The sequence below is a fragment of the Magnolia sinica genome, chromosome 16 (genome assembly GCF_029962835.1).
Source record: "Magnolia sinica isolate HGM2019 chromosome 16, MsV1, whole genome shotgun sequence".
Classification (NCBI taxonomy): Eukaryota; Viridiplantae; Streptophyta; class Magnoliopsida; order Magnoliales; family Magnoliaceae; genus Magnolia; species Magnolia sinica.
Genome location: NC_080588.1, coordinates 10,711,106 through 10,727,588, shown reverse-complemented (window position 1 = coordinate 10,727,588; position 16,483 = coordinate 10,711,106). Strand labels below are relative to the sequence as shown.

The 16,483-nt window shown below is 39.6% G+C and overlaps 1 protein-coding gene across 2 annotated transcripts in view; it reads left to right on the top strand.

Moving 5' to 3' along the window:
• The first annotated feature begins 6,384 nt into the window (after positions 1-6,384).
• LOC131229726 (protein ANTI-SILENCING 1) overlaps positions 6,385-16,483 on the top strand; it is a 55,179-nt gene continuing 45,080 nt past the window's right edge. For both annotated transcript variants that reach the window (XM_058225724.1, XM_058225723.1), the window contains exons 1-2: positions 6,385-6,464; positions 6,610-6,689. The gene's annotated coding sequence lies outside the window, so the exon portion shown is untranslated. The remainder of the gene's footprint in view (positions 6,465-6,609; positions 6,690-16,483) is intronic.

Genomic DNA, 16,483 nt, shown 5'->3' with positions numbered 1-16,483 from the left:
TTTCCAAAAAAGGTTACACAATGCTAGTAGGATCCATTCAACAACCTCATTTTGGAATAAAAAGAGTACAAAGTTGCCTAGCTAATTACCTATTACCATTGGACAAGGAGGTTCCTTACCATGGCATTGTTTCGTTCCTCGAATGCACGACCATTATCTATTTTGATTCTATTTGTTTTGTTTAACGGCCCATATATTTTGTTTGAATGCTATTTGTTTTGTTTAACAGGCTAGATGTTTCATTTGAATGCATTGGATGGCATGTGCATGACATAGTGGGTCGTCCATGAAATCAATGGTGGGCGCCCCCCTCTCAAATATTCCTACTATTGTTGCCCACTTGAGTTTTGGTCTAACATGATTCTTGGGCCCATGGCTCCCTATATGAGTTTGTGCACGAAGGATGGAGTTGATGTCAATGACAAACACGATGGGGCCCACAACCACCATTTGCAGTAGATAATTTCCCATATATAAAGGGTGTTTTGGGTTTTTTTGCGACCATTTAAGGGTGGAAAATGATCTCCACATGGTCTTTATTGACTTAGAGAAAGTATACGATAGGGTTGCTTGGGAGTTAACCTAGAGGGTGTTGGGAAAGAAAGGAATTTCAAGAAGATATATTGACATGATTAAGGTTATATATGAGGGAGTGTTAACAAATGTGAGGACCACTAGTGGAGAGACAAGTGAGTTCTCAATTAATGTAGGCTTGCACCATCAACATTGAGCATTGTACCTCTTTGCATTGGTTATGGATAAGTTGAGTTAATGAGACATTTGTAGGAAGAGATCCCATGGTGTATATTATTTGCAGATGTCATAGTTTTGGTTGACAAGATGAGGGAGGGTGTAAAAACAACACTAGATTTATGGAGGAGCATGTTAGAATATAAAGGATTTAAAATTAATTGGACTAAAACAGAGTATGCAGAGTGCAACTTTCGTAATTTTAGGTGCGGAAGCAAGGAATTAATTAAGATTGCTGACCAAAAAGCTTCCCAAAATGACCACTTTCAATATCCTGGGTCTATTATTTAGGATAGCGGTGAGGTTGAGAAGGATGTCGCCCATAAGGGTCAAGTAGGGTGGAAGCAATGTATATTTGCCTATGGAGTTTATGTGATTGTCATGTACCACTCAAACTGAAAGGGAACTTTTATAGGATAGCTATAAGACCAGCAATGCATGAGACAAAATGTCGGGCGGCTAAGGAACATCGTTCATAGGATGAGTGGAGTTGAAACGAGGATGTTTAGATGGATGAGAGGCAAGACGAACAAGGATAGAATTAGAAATGAATGCATTTGAGGGAACTTAGGAGTAGCACCAATAAGATAAGGGAAGGTAGACTTAGAGCTTTAGTCATGTGTAACAGAGACCAAGAACTATGCCGGTTAAAAGGAGTGAGTTGGTAGAACTTGAAGGCTCTAAAAGGGCAAGGGAAGGCTGAAAAGGATGTGGTTGTAGTTGTAAGAAAAGAGTTGATGACCTATGATCTAACTGAAGTTATGGCCCTTGATATAGTGGAATGGCGAAATAAGATATATGTAGCCGATCCCAATTAATTGGGATTAAGCTTAGTTGATGATGCTGGTAATGATTTAAGGCTGGAAGGATTTAATGGTTTGATATACTTAAAGGGGGCTTACAAAACCTCCTTTGACCATGGTTGGAAAAGTTGCTGATCATCAAAATTTTCTTTCGTCTTATTTTTAAATCTTTTTCTATTTTTCCCCGCATTTTAGTGTATTGTCCGAGTGGCTTTTTCGAAATATTTTAGTTTATCATCCAAGCAACTTGTCGAAATCAAATTAGTCTTGTCGGCGAGACATATTGGTTCACAGGTCCCATTCTCAAATTGGGGTTTTAAACATGGCTTTGAGCACAAATTTGCATTTCTTTTAGGTTAGAGCTTTGATTTACGAAAAATACCTTGGTCTCCCAAATTTCATGGTTTTTTTTATTCCCTAGATTTCTTTCTTCCAGTAGTGTTCTAAAATCTCTAATTTGGACTTCGTCAAAGCAATTTGAGCTTCCGTTTCTTCTTCTTTTATTTTTTTATTTTAAGTAAACCTCAAATTTGTGTCAAGGGAGTTGGGAATTGGTTTATTGATTTCTTTAACTTTTTATGTCATTCGTAGCTTTAGCTTTTGGTTAATGATCACTACTTTAGTTGTTTGATTGCACCTATTGGAAGGAGTAAGTTGGTTTGAGATGCGTTGAAGGCTCTAAAAGGGTAACGGGAAGCCCCTTGCCCAAAGGACATGGGTGGAATTAATAAGAAAAGACTTGATGATATATGGTTTAATTGAGGATTTGGTCCTTGATAGAGTAGAATGGCATAATAGTATTTGTGTAGCTGACCCCAATTAGTTGGGATAAGGCTTTTAGATGATGATGATGGTGAGTTTAGTTGTTTGATTAATTATTAGTTGATTACTAGTTTTATTATTATAATTATGAGTTGATTACTAGTTTTATTAGTAGTTTGGTCCATAACTTGCTTTTGCTTATTTGCCTTGGATTTTACTTTTGGTTGTTCCTTCAAATTGTGTTGACATTGATTGGTTTAATTGGAATTATTTGTGGTCTCTTTTCCCGTCTTGTTTTCAAGCGGGCCTTTAATAAAATCATCTATTAATCCAAAAAATAATTGTTTGAGTAGATTTAAGTTTTTGAGGCGGCGTCTATTTGTGTTCCAAATATTAATATTGCGCTCTTGGAATATGAGAATATCACGGGAAACATTAGGAAATATCACGTATCACGCAATTTGAGGGAAACACCAGGGAATCTTAAGGAAAATAGTGGAATTCTTCAAAGCTAGGGAGATGTTAAAGATTCATGATTACACACTCCGAACTCCATTAGAGAAGAATTTCTTTCTTTCTTAAGTTTGATTATATTAGCCCTTGTTCCAAGCTGGGCGTCATTAGGATGCTCCAGCTTTAGGGGGAAGTGTTGAAAGCTTGATAGTTGAATAAGGCCCATAGGGCCCAAGTCCATGTAATAAGGTTCATAAAGCCCATTCATGTTTTACTATTGTAAATAAGAGTAGAGGGCCAGGGTTTCAATACACCCTAAGCATCTCAAGTTCTTGCTATCTCTCTTCTCTCTCTTTCTCATTGTTTCTCTCTTTCATCTTTCTTCTCTTTTTTCTTTTCATTGTAGCTTCTCATGGGCCCTCAAGATTAGCACCATGTAGCCGTTTAACACAGTATCAAAGCCTAAGTGCTCCTAGGGTTTCTTCTTCTTTTAGGTTTTTGTCTCTTCTCTCTCTCTCTCTCTCTCTCTCTCTCTCTCTCTCTCTCTCCTTTTCCCTTCACTTCTTTTTTCTTATTCTTCTACAATTCTTTTTTCTTTTTAATATATAATTTTTTTTTTAAAAATTTCTGAAGGGCTTGTTGATTTTTTTGTGTTACCTTTGCTAGGGTTTACTTATTTTTTATTTTTATTTATTGAAGAAGATTTTTGTGTTACCTTGGCTAGGGTTTGCTAATTTTTTCCGTTGCTGCAGATTTTTGTGTTGCTTTGGCTAGGGTCTAATGGATTTTTTCTGTTGAAGCAGGTATTGCTTTGGATAGGGTTTGCTAATTTTTTCTATGAAGGCATATTTTTCTAATCCACAAGAGTTCCCTTCGTTTCCTTCCCTTTTCTTTTTCTTCTTTTTCTTCCTTTCCTTCTTCCTCATAACTTCGAGTTTTATTTTTCTAATCTTTCTCAATAAGTGATGTTTCCCTTTCTTCCCATCATAATCTTTTTTTCTTCTTTCCCTCTTTCCTTCTCTATACAACAGCAATCTCTTATTAACCCTTTAACCTTCACCCTTCATTTCTTTTTCTTTTTTTCATTCTTTTTTAGTTTTGAGAGTCGTAAGGCCTTTTCCTCATTGACTCATGATTTGTGAGAAGGGGATGGCTTACGGCTGGATTTTTTTAGGGTTTTGTATCATGTGTTCTTAGATTTAAAGCCACTTTGATATGCAGTTGAAGCCTTTGCCGATTTTTTGTTGTCTAGTTGAAAATCCTTATTCCATTCCCTTTTTGAAGAATTTTTTTGAGGGATTTGCTATCTTTTGCTGAATGATTGGATGTATTATTGGATGTCTAGGTTGGAGGTATTTTATTGGATTGTCTTTTGTAGCTTCTTCGTTTCAGGCTTTCCTTGCCAAGATATGTGATGTAATCAATATTTATATTAGGTAGTTGGCCCAACCGTTTATGTACCAGACAGTTGGTTAAGGCTTGTTTGGACTGGGTGGTTGTCCCAGCCTTAGCTTAGACTTATGATTGTAATGGGCTTGTCTACTCTAAGCAGTTGGCTCAAACTCGTTATTTATATTGGACGGTCTATTCTTATTTATTCCGGATAGTTGTTCGAACTTCTGATTGTTGAGCAGTTGGCCTAGTCTTGGTTGAGATGAATAGTTGATATAGACTCGTTTGTTTATATTGGACAGTTAGTCCATTCTTATTTGTTTTGGATAGTTGTCTAGATTTATGCGTTGGGCAGTTGGACCAGCCTTGGTTGAGTTGGACAGTTGATTCAAATTCGTTTGTGCTGGATGGTTGTTTCGATGGCTCACATCATTGAAGTTGTAGAAGTGCCTATTTGCCTGAAGTAATTGGCTTTCTTGTCGCCTTCACTTCTCATCTGCTTGCTTGCCTCTTGTCACAGCCAGTGCTAGTCATCTCCACAACCTTTACTTTTTTATTTTATTTTTTTTTGCTTTTAAATTTTTTTATGTGCGTCTTTAAATTCAAGTTCCTCTTTTAAGAGCACCTTGAGTTTGATGGGGAATATTAGCGAAGAATTTCTTTCTTTTTTAGGTTTGATTATGTTAGCCCTTGTTCCAAGCTGGGCCTCATTAGGATGCTCCAGCTTGAGGGAGAGTGTTGAAAGTTTGATAGTTGAATAAGGCCAATTGGGTCCTAGTCCATGTAATAAGACCAATAGGGCCCAAGTCCATGTAATAAGGCCTATAGGGCCCATTCATAAGTCCATATAATAAGGCCCATAGGGCCCACCCATGATTTTAGTATTATAAATAAGAGGGCTGGTTCTAAGCATCTCATGTTCTTGCTATATCCTCTCTCTCTCTCTCTCTCTCTCTCTTTCATCTTTCTTCTTCTTCTTCTCATTTTGGCTTCTTATAGGCCCTTAAAATTAGCACCATGTGGCTGTTTAACAAACTCAAAACATTTCGAACAAAGAAAAACTTTGCACAATAGTTTTCCAGTGTTAGTGATCAAATTGTGTTGTCGGCAATAACCAATGTGTGATATAGTTATAGTCAAAATGAGTTCATATCAAATGTCATGCAATACGAGCAATAAAACGAGCAATCACCACATCTTTTTGACACCATGATTTTTTTGAAAGGTAAATTACCAAGTATTGAACCCTGGATGACTCTCACACACCACACTGTCTCTACTAGCTCATCTAACGAGCAAGAGACTCCACACCATGATTTTAAAGGGTGAAAACGACAAAAGTTTGGAATATCCCAATTTCTCCTATTTTCCACCTTCAAAATCGAAATTTCTTATTTGAAATCCATGTCAATATGTGTAACTTGTGCATGTATATGGATTTTACTTGTTTTCTTAATCTATTGAAAAAATGGATTCAAACAAGTTTTTTTGAGGATTTTTTGGCCCGAGTTCTGCATTCTCCACCAAATTTGTGTTTTGATGTGAAATAACCCAAGTGGAGTTGTTCAAATACACAAACAAACACAATCTTGAAAACAATTTGAGTAAAAGCCTTTTCTTTCTTTTTTTTTTTTGGATTTTTTCTTTTGTCGAACATCGCAAATATCGCTATTGTGTTGTCCCTAATATTGATCAATACTATGCATTTTGAACACATACTTCTTGATGTTATATTGCAATAATATTGATATTGTGATTGGTATTTATTGATGATTTATCAATTTAGTACTATAATTTTTGGATACCCCCCAGTTTCGTATTGGTGACCTGAGTTACTGATGGCATCTGATGATACATTGAACACTAGCATCTAAACACTAACCATTTGAATGTCTAAAGTGTAATTTTCAACTAGTTTCATTCCACTATGTTGAAATTAGTTTTAGAGCTAAAACTACTAAAAAATCAATCTGTATTAACTGTCTAAATGGTGTAATCTCGTAAATTAGTTTCATTTCATTGTCATAAGATTTGTTTTTAGAGCTAAAACTATTTGAAAAATCAATACGTATCTATATGCAGCATGTATGATATAAAACAACTTAAAGTGGAAAAAAATGCTTCTCGATATTTCGAGCATTCGATTGCACTTGGCTTGTGCCTAGTTTCTTTGAAAGACAGTTTTTACAATATTGTGGTGAGTTAGTTTGTTGTCTCTTTCCAGGAATTGCCTTTTTGTTGGATATTGTATGAGAGGCATCATGGTGTCTTGGTTGCATGTGGGGTTGTTCAATACTACCAAAGGTATCCTTCTATTTGCTTAAAAATGGAAAAAATGCTTCTCATATTTCGAGCATTTGAGGGGTGCTTGCACTCAGCTTGTGCCTAGTTTCTTTGAAAGACACTTTTTGCAATATTGTGGTGAGTTAGTTTTGTTGTCTCTTTCTAGGAAGTGCCCTTTTGTTGGATATTGCATGAGAGGCATCATGGTGTCTTGGTTGCATATGGGGTTGTTCAATACTGCCAAAGGTATCCTTCTATTTGCTACTTTTTAATTTTTATTTTGGTTTTAAATAATTATATTAATGTTCTCTTGTAATGAAGGAATTCGTGGTTACCATGTAAGCCCTCACTAGAGGCATCATGGGGTCTTGGTTACATATGGGGTTGTTCAATACCAACAAAGTTAACCTTATGTTAATTTTCTTTTGGTTAAAATAGTTATGCTAATGTTTTCTTGTACTCGAGGAATTCGTGGTCACCATGTATGCCCTCGCTAGAAGTTCTTAGATGCTTTTAGTATAGTTTTTGTTAATTTTCTTTTACATATTGTCTTATTTTTTTCATCGAATCAAACAAATGCTTGGTACTAATTCTATCAAATGTAGACTATTTTTTGTTTGAAAGGTGACGAAATTTTATTAAGAAGGCCCAGCTAAGAAAAAGTTAAGGTAGGAAAAGAATTACAGCCCAAACAAAGAAAGCAAATTACAAACATCCACGACTTCCAAGTTAGAAGCTCACTCCACCATAGCCACCTTAAACTTCCTCACCAAATCCTCCACAGAATTGCTATTTTGAAAGTGCTAGTTGTTTCGTTCCTTGAAATGGCCTAAAGAGTTGCCATTTGGACTGACTGCCAAATCTCCTAAAGTGCCTTCCTTCCCACTCCCACTAATGCCATGCTGGAAGGAAGTAAACAATTGACTCTGACATCACCCAAGAAATGTTGAAGAGAGGATTCCCACTCCTTTCGGACTAAAGGGCAATGAATGTAGAGTTGATCAACCAACTTCGCACTGTTCATGCACATCACATTAACATCGGGGAGATTCATGGATCAGTTTTGGAGATTGTTGATTGAGAACCCTCTTAATTCCCACCAACCACACAAAGGTCACGACCCTAAGAGGGCTCCATAATGCTAGGAATAAAAGCACGAACACTTTGCTTGCCCAATTATGACTTCCAAATTAGATTGTAGAAAAAGCGAATCAAGAAGCGCCTTGACTTGTGAGCATGCGACACCATCCTGTCCCTCTCCCCCAAAGATGGGTAACAATCTTGTAGCCGGTTTACAAGTGTAACAAAATCCCCCCATATGGCATGGAGGAGATGCGACCACCACACCATCACTAATGTAATAACAACAGGCAACTGTGACAGTCCTCTCTGGAAATAGGCATGCTAACCTAAGAAAGTCCATTTGCAGCGCTCTATCCTACATCGCACATCTTTCCAAAAGCGAATACGCCCTCTCTCCCCTAGGGTGAAAGACACGCCCTCCTTAAACTTCGGAGCCACATTGGAAATTTCTTTTCACAAACTTGAGGCCCTTCATAAATCCCATGCTAGCTATTACCTCCTGCCATGTTCTCCGTTCTTTTGGACCAAGCCTCCGTAACCATTTTCCTAACATAGCTAGGTTCATATTTTCCAACACCTTATGTTTGTTCCCCCTTTAACACTTGGCTCGCAAACCTCTTCCAATTTGAGCATATGAAACTTTTATTTTCCTTGGCCCCTCCCTACAGAAAGTCACGCCTTAACTTCTCTAGCGTATCCAGGATCAATTGTGGACATTTGAAAAGAGACATGAAGTGAAGGGGCATGTTTGATAGGGTGGCTATAATTAATGTAATTTGTCCTCCCAACAAAAGGTATTGACTCTTCCAAATAGTAAGCTTCCACTCCCCCCTATCAACTACCTTATCTCATAGGTGCTTGGCCAGTTTCCCACTTCACAAAGGTAGGGCGAGATAATTTGATGGAAAACATCTGGCCCTACACCTAAACACATCCACCATCCTTGAGACCTCTTTGTTAGACACGCGAGTCCCCGACTTCTAACTCTTTGATATGTCCACCTTCAGGCCCGTCACAACCTCAAAACACTTCACTATTTTCCGTGGATTATCCACCAAAGCTTTGTCAGCCTCTCACTAAAGGATAGTTCATTAATGGACTGGAGCTAGGAGATTTGAACACCCTCATTTGTCACCCTAAAACCATGTACGAGCTCCACCTACCATAACAAACAAAAACGGGAAGAGTGGGTCATATGCCTTAGGCCTCTGGACGTCTTAAAGAGAGACTCGTTTACGAGAATTAATATTGCTGTCGACCAAACACGTTCTTGGACACATACCTTCCATTTCTGCCTAGTGCCCATAGACCGACCTCTCAAGTATGTAGTCTAAAAAAACCCCAATCTACGTGGTCATTTGCCTCTTCAATATCCAGCTTGCATACCACGTGCGTGTTGCCATCTCTATATATGAAGTTGATACACTCATGAGCAACCAAAGTGCTATCTAGTATCTACCTTCCATTACAAAAGCAGTCTGGTTATTCGAGATGATTGTAGGAAGAACTATCATGAATATTGGAAGCAAGGGCTTCTACTAGAAGCTCATAAGTTCCCCTATAAGACCGATACACCTGAATTCTTTCAAACCGTCTGCTCCTTCAACTTTTGGGATTATAGCAATGAAAGAAGCCTGTAACTCTATCGACAACTTCCCTTTCACAAAGAATTCTTTAAAGAAGCTAACCAAGTCCTTCACCATACTCCAAAGTCCTAGAAGAAGGCTATTTGGAATCCGTCTGGCCCCAGAGCCTTATCCCTTCCCAATGACCCCATTGCTTGTTTGATTTCCTCTTTGGTCATTGGTCTTTCAAGGGACTTAGCTTCCACACCAGACAATTGGTTAAGGCCCAAATTATCCAAGTGCGGTTGCTTCCACCTTTCATTTGTTAGCAAATTCTTGTGATATTGCACAATAGTCTCTAAAACATTGTCTTTCTTTTCGATCCTTTCCCCATCCACTAGTGTGCCTTGGCGTTAACAATAATATGGAAGAATCACGTGTTGCTGTCTCCTTTTAATCACACATCTCGTGATTTTTATACTTGATTTCCTCTTCTTAGACTCGGTTTGTGTAATCTAATGATAGTTTGGCATGTCTTGCTCTTTCTTCCTTCGAAAGACAACCCCCTTCTTCCTTGACATCAAGAACTTGGATGTCCCTTAAAATATTGTCAACCTCTACTTCATTATCCCCCCCAAACTCCCTTTTCCTAGAAGTAATCTTCTCTCTAAACCCCGCATAACCCTCCACTTCAAAGGACTACCACCACTTCTTTACTATGTTTGAGAAGCTTTCCACCTCTAGATAGAAAAGCTTGAATACGAAGGGTCTGCCCCAATTTTCTTCCACCTCAAAGGAGGATTGGCTGATGATCGGATACTGGCCTTGGGGGACCTCGTTACTGAATGAAACTCTCCCCATCCAATCCGGGCAAACTAGAAATATGTCAAGACGAGATAATATTGCCTCTTGCCCATTCGACTGGGTGAACCTGACTCCTCTTGGTAGGATATCAACCAATTTGTGATGACTCACCAATAAGAGAAATCCATCATGCTTTGAGTAACACGACTGCCCTTTGACCTAGCATAGGTGAACCTGATCACATTGGAGTCAACCCCACACATCATGGCAACCTCCACCTCTGTCTTACAATAGTTAGCCCTTCCCACAACTAGAACATAGGCACTGCCAAACACGGCTCGTAAATTGCAATGAATATGCCATATGAATCCTGAAGATACATCCCTTGGAGCAACAAAAATGGAGAAAGAGCCACACCATCAGTCCTCTTTAACGCTCATCTCTGTGTTCCAAGCCACCATTATACCCCCAACAGATCCAATCCAGCCTAGAGCCACCCGGTGCCTATTCTTCACCCTCCAAATTGAATTTAACGACTTCCTATGAAAGTCTTGCAGCTTCGGTGTTCTATATCTAACACGTGCGATACTGATAATATCAGCCAATATTATCGATATTGCACTCACTGGTTTCACCATGTGTAGATTGATTTGCAGGAGGTAGTAGAAATAAAGCACCCTCATGAATGATAAGACGATGATCAACCTAGGGATTTTTATCCATGATAGATGTGACCAACTCTGAGAATTTGTAACATGCAAGTTATGTGAATAGGTCTTTTGATGTCAACACTTGTAGAATAAGGTTTCCTTCGAGGATGGCAAATAAGAACCCGTCATGTCTTTCTCGTATGCTAAAGGTCGTTCGCAATGAGAGCAAGAAATTTTATTTTAACACTAGTAGGAAAACTACCACTGACATGGCCAATACCACCCATACGGCCACCATCATCATTGTGCCCATGAAATTTGTTAAGTCAAAGAAAGGAAAAAGGTTGGGTCCTTACTCATGCCTCGGTGGTAGACTCACAAGAGTTTTAACACGAGGTTAAGGGTTCGAGTACTCATTGTGGTGAAATCCCACTATGGTGTGAGTGCATGGGGGTGTTGTTGTGTGTGTAAAAAAAAGAAGGGAAAAGGAGAACATTTGTATCTAGAAAAAAAGAGAAAGTAGAGAGAATATTCCCCTCGTTAATGGAGGTCATATTTATTGCTGGGAAAATTGTTTGGAACGTGCAATGTAGGAGGGGCCTCCAAGATTGGGAGATTCCAGAATTTGCGGGCCTTCTAGAGAGGATATATGCAGCTGCCCCTTCCCCTTCGTCTGAGGACAGCATTTTTTGGAGACCTGATAAATCCTCCTCCTTTTCTGTTCGATCCCTATATGATCAGATGCATTTGCAGCAGCCCATCCCCAAGGCAAATATTTCTTTCCTTTGGAAATACCCAGCTTCCCCAAAAGTTCTCGCTTTCAGTTGGTTGGTCGGAAAAAAAGGAATCCTAACTGTCGATAACCTAAGAAGGAAAGGGATGATTCTGCCCAACATTTGCCTTTGTTGTATGCGGATTGAAGAGTCTTTTGATCACTTGCTCCTGCACTGTTCTTTTATTCAGTCCATTTGGGCTGATTTTCTGATGCGGTTCAACTTAGACTGGTGTTTCCTGAGCGAGGTTAACCAGCTTCTTCAGGCGTGGCATGGAGTGAAATTGGGAAAAGTGAAGACTTCTATTTGGAGAACGGCCATTCTCGCCGTCTGGTGGTCTGTTTGGGGAGAACGAAACAATAGATGCTTCAGGAATTCCTTCAACCATGCTGGGATGGTTGCGTCAAAGGCTAAACGGTACATGATCGAGTGGGCTTCGAATGTTAAGGATCTTTTTGGTTGCGATTTTTTCTTCTTAGGTCTGTAGTTCGGTTCCTGCCATCTCAGCAGGCTGTTTTCCTTTTTTCTTCTTAATGAAATCATCTTTCAAAAAAAAAAATATATATTATTTTGGTTTCCAGGGATAAGATAAAGCTTGAAATGCAAGCTAATCTTTTAAAATACAAGATAATTGAGATCTACGATAAACAATTCTGGGAGCTTCAATACGGTAGTCTGTGCACACACCGAATTGCATACACTTGCACACTTGAATGGTACTTTGCACGTGCACAGATGTGTGTACTCTAACATTCCCCTTCAAGATGGTGCATGGATGTCATGCATCAAGTTGGCCAATAAGAAGCCGAAGCGAAGAGACAAAGATGCCTTCGTAAAAATGTTTGCAAACTAGCCTTCAGAATGACAAATGGAGTATGAGGAAACTTGGCATCCAATTCTTGAACAAAGTAACAATCAACCTCGATATGCTTCGTATGTTCATGAAAACCAGGATTAGTCGCAATGCAGATTGGGCCATTGCATGATATTAATTCACATGTTGCTTGGGCCATTGCACGATATTCAGCCTTGTGATAAGAATGGGCGACAACCAACCGTGTCTTAGTTTTCCATGGAAAAGGTTGCCCCTAACAAATGTGCAATATCCAGTTGTTGAGTAGCGATCGGATTTCAATCCTGCCCCATCAGCATCATGGAAGGATTTCAATAAAGAAGACCACTCCCTGGAGTAGCCTTTAAATATATGAGAAATTTGTATATTGCCTCAAGATGGTGATGACAAGGATGTTGCTTAAATTACTTGACAGTCCCCAAGGCATTAACAATATTGGGACATGGAATGCTGATATAAATAAGGCGACCAATCAACCGTTAACATTGGAGCTATACATGAGTCGAACCGAGTCGAGCTTTGCCTAGCTCGGCTCGGCTCGGCTCGGCTCGGCCAATAGGCTACCCCAACTCGAAATTTGGCTTTGCTCGATACTCAAGCCTGACTGGCCAGATCAGCTCGGTTAGCAGCTCGGGCCAGCTTGAGTCGAGTTCGAGCCGAGCTTGAGCTCGATCTTTTGAGCATATGTATATATATATTCAAAATATTTGTATTAAGTGAACCCGATTCGAGTGGAATTGATTCGAATTGAGTCAAGTTCCAAGCTGAGTTGAGTTGAGCTTGGTCTAGCTTGGATTTGGCTCGAAATATGGATTTCAAAAAATCAGCTTGAACCCAGTTTCGAGCTGAATCGAGTCAAGCTTTTCCGAGTCGAGTCGAGTGGGTTAACCGAGCTAACTCGGTTCGTGTACAACTCTAGTTAACACATGCCGGGATTACCAATTTCTTCCAATTGGCGGTCTTGAGGTTTATGAGTTACTTCAATCGGTGTATTGATAGGCTATGCACCGAGTAACTCGGATCCAGATAGGAGATTGATCACATATTTTCGTTGGTCTAAGAAAATCCCTACTTTTAACTGAGCAACTCAATGCTGTGAAAGTTTTTTAGTTGTACGAGGTCCATCTCAATAAAGGTGGCCAAAAACTTTTTAACTAGAATTTCATTTGTGCTTGTTCCAGTGAGAATGATACCAACACATACGACAAGCATAGTTGTATGCCTATTTTATAAATACAAAATGATCATGGGTATTTTATGTAAAGCTTATTTGAGAAATTGTATAGCCAAGCTTCTTGAACCAAGCGCATGGTGATTGTTTGAGAACATAGATGGCTTTTTAGAGTGCAATCTTTGCCATTCTTCTTTAGGCCAAAATTCAGGAGTAAAGCTGTATAAATTTCTTCATGGAGGAAGGCATTCTTCACATCAAGCTGGTGAAGGGCCAATTATGATGAGCTATGATGGAGAATAGAATGCTTCATAATTAACTCCATATTCTATGTAAAGCCCTTGAAAACCAGAATGTCTGTCAATAGTGCCATCAGACTTACATTTTAGGTGAAAACCCATTTGCATCCAACAACAAACTTCCTGGGTGGGAGATCGACTAAATCCCACATTATTTGTTTCTAAGGTAGACATTTTGTATATCATAGTAGCTTTCCATTTGGGATTAACCATGGAATCTGCAACCTTAGTTGGAGTAGAAACAATGCATATGGAACATAGATACGACTAATAGGAAAGAGAATGAATGATGCAGGACAATTAACCACTTGCTCTAAAAGCTCGAACTGTTAAAGCATGGCGAATCAATCCCTTTATCTCATAGCCCAGGCTCAACATCTCATCGGTTAGGACCTCGGCCGAACCCCCCTTGTGGGCCCCAAATCACGTGGGTATTGCCTCACACGAGCCACACGGCTCACACAGGTGAGGCCCACCTCACACGAGCCACCCGCCTCACGCGGGCTGCCCACCTCGAGTGTGTCCCCGCATCCCACAAGCTACCCCACTCGAGTCTGGTGTTAAAATGCCCCTGCATTAATAAAACTTGTATGAAACACAATTACCAATGGGATGGTTAGTGGAGGACCTCGTTCCTTTACAAAAGGCAATTGGAAGTTCCATGATATCTGCTTAGGAGGGTGGAGGAGAGTGGTGTTGCTTTGGCAACACTGGGTCTTTCTTCTGTCTGGAATATACTGTCAGCCCTTTAGTAGGTTTTTGAGTGTAGACGTCTTCATTTGAAGAAAGGTCAATAAGTGGAGGGGGAGGAGGAATAGTGGATGCAACTGTTTTGTCCTGTAGGTGGAAGTAAGGTGTGTTTTTGAAAAACGTCTTTTGAAACATATCTTTTTTGGCTAACAGGGCAGTAACACTTGTAGCCTTTTTGGGAGTTCGAATACCCTAAAAATACACACTTGATAGTTTGAGGGCGTAGCTTGGTCCGAGATGGTCCTAAGAGGTGAACAGAACAAGTGCAATGAAAAACTTTCGGTGAAAAATGAATTAGGAAGCATCGGGTTGCAATACTCGCAATGGGTATTTTCCATGGAGCACTGTGGTCGGAGTATAGGGCTGAATGTTGTGTATTAGCCTTAATTGACTCTCCTTTTATACATGTTACAATGCAAGCCACAAATAACAGTGCAGATGAATACATAAATACATATATTTCTCTACATTGTATACTGAATGATCTTCAATAGGTGGAACTGAAGTCCGAGGTAGTGCTGGTCACAATCAAAATCAAGCCGGCATCATTTGAAAGTGTGTTTTGAGGTCCAACCACTTGCCTGATGAGGATGTGGATTCGTTTCACATTAATTTTCCTCTATGTTTCATTGGCATGTGGGTGATAGACAATGCTCTAATGTGCATTTCTCCTTCATCCAACCCCGCCTTCATTTTGAATTGTAGAGCCAAGCAATGATTTTCTTCTTTTTCTTTCTTTCTTTCTTCTTCTTCTTCTTATTTTTTTTTTGAGAAATGCCAAGCATAGAAATTATATGTTGCTTTGAGGAATCTTCTGACCACTGGCCTTTGATTCTAAATGAGGCCTTTCCTCCAAAGCTAAATGTTTCTTTGCAGATACCTTCTCTTGGATATGCTAATTTTAAACCTCTAGACTATTGCCTTCCAAACATGGCAATTTAGCATTGGCCGGCCCAGTCCCTATTGACAAACAACATAAACCAAGGATTGCTTCTTGAATAATAGAGATTAATTCATCTCTAAAAAGTGCAAAAAATAAGGGCTTAATTTTGACTCCAGATGAAAACCTCCGACTACAGGGAACTTAATCTTACCACAAGCCATTCTCACTCATGTAATATATCATCATCGCAGTCTCACCGCTAGAAATTGTAGCTTCTCTCTCCTTCCATATGGTCCGCATAATGTTGAAAAGAAGCAGCCTCCTCATTACTCTCCATCTTTGCTTGGATGGGGTTCAGGACCTGCCATCCACCAATTTGGCAACTGAACTAGGTAGCATCTATGAAGTTCCAAGGAGTTTGAAGAAAAAAGTCAAATGGCCTCCAAAAAATGTCTCTTATGATTCTGAACATTCGTTTAATGTGTATGGCGGAGGTGGAATCAATTGACCACCTATTCATTCATTGTCCCTTTGCCCGCAAAGTGTGGGATCATTTCCTCCAATTTCATATTTTCTGGGTTATGCTGAAGTCGGTGGATCATTTGTTGTGGGCTTCGCTTGGGGGTGTAGGGGGCAAAACTCCGAAAGCGTAGTGGCAGCTGGTCATTCAGGGAATTTTGTGGTTCATATGGAAGGCCTGCAACAACCTGTGTTTTCAAAACAAGAAGTCTTCAGCTGAGAGGGTGATTCATTCTGTGATTAGTGCTGTTGCGGAGTGGGCTCCTTATGTTAAAACAGCTAAGACTGCTGATCTTTCTTTTTTGTTGTAGCCTTGTGCTGTGCTGTATTCTTTTCCCGCTTTTGGCGGTTTCTAGTAAAATTTTACTTCTCTCTCTCTCTCAAAAAAAAAGGTCACAATGGACATAAAATTGGTTAACCATTTCCTTCTTCCCATAATACAGATATTGTGGAGGGTTATTAACCACTCCATGTGAGAGATTCAACTTTTAAGGCAGTCAGATGTCTAGATTTTATCGAACATAAGAGTGCTGTTGTTCACTGCTGGGGTTGGGGGATGAGAAACAAGACCTGCTAACACCTCAATGGCACTTATGCTTTCACAATAGATGGGGATGAGAAACATGACCTGCTAACACTGCAATTGCACTTATGCATTCACAATGGACGACAACAATCTGGAGGCCTACT